Source organism: Sapajus apella, unplaced genomic scaffold, assembly GCF_009761245.1.
Source record: "Sapajus apella isolate SASKATOON/1434 unplaced genomic scaffold, GSC_monkey_1.0 scaffold4, whole genome shotgun sequence".
Lineage (NCBI taxonomy): Eukaryota > Metazoa > Chordata > Mammalia > Primates > Cebidae > Sapajus > Sapajus apella.
This window is the reverse complement of record NW_022436944.1, coordinates 691,978-692,871: the sequence shown is the minus strand read 5'-3', so window position 1 is coordinate 692,871 and position 894 is coordinate 691,978. Positions and strand designations below refer to the sequence as shown.

The window sequence follows — 894 nt, the reverse complement described above, 5'->3', positions numbered from 1 at the left end:
GAGATCATGCCATTGCACTCCAGCCTGGGTAACAAGAGTGAAAATCCAACTCAAAAAAAAAAAAAAAAAAAAAAAAAATCCCCACCTTATTTGTATACTTACTGAAGTATGAGAGGACTGACATAGACCACATAGAGTAACTTCCAGCTAGTCATTTCTACCATTCCATGATTCTGGTTGAAAGATTTCGAGTTACATAAAACGAGAGTCACTTACCTAAGAGTTGTGTTTGACTTGAGGACATGGACTACTGGGCAGGCTGAACTAACTTTCCAGTTCACAGCTTTAAATTAACAAGGGAAGCAGAAAATAAAAACTTGCTCTGCTTGCTTGTTGTTGCTGGGTTCCCTCCTATCACAATAAGATTCATTTTAACACTCAAGTGTACATAAACCATAGGCTAATTTAATATTTGTTGAGTTCCTATAATTTTCTATATGCCATAAAGAACTTAAAAGGTAAGATTCCTGCCTCCTAATGACAATGGGAACTTTGCTTTAAAAGGCTCAGTGTGGCCGGGGGTGGTGGCTCACGCCTGTAATCCCAGCACTTTGGGAGGCCAAGACGGGCAGATCACCTGAGGTCAGGAGTTCAGAACCAGCCTGGCCAACATGGAGAAACCCCATCTCTACTAAAAATACAAAAATTAGCTGCACATGGTGGCAGGCACCTGTAATCCCAGCTACTCGAGAGGCTGACGCAGGAGAATCGCTTGAACCTAGGAGGCTGAGGTTGCAGTGAGCCAAGATTGTGCCATTGCATGCTAGCCTGGGCAACAAGAACAAAACTCCGTCTCAAAAAAAAAAAATAATAAGGCTCACTGTATGGAGCCCTGGGATGATTTAATCATAGAGGGCTTCCTAACTTGTTATTCTCTCTTTTTTTTTTTTTTTT

The 894-nt window shown here is 41.4% G+C and overlaps 1 pseudogene; it reads left to right on the top strand.

Moving 5' to 3' along the window:
* The window catches only part of LOC116537678, a 7,886-nt pseudogene that overhangs the window by 5,339 nt on the left and 1,653 nt on the right, over positions 1-894 (top strand).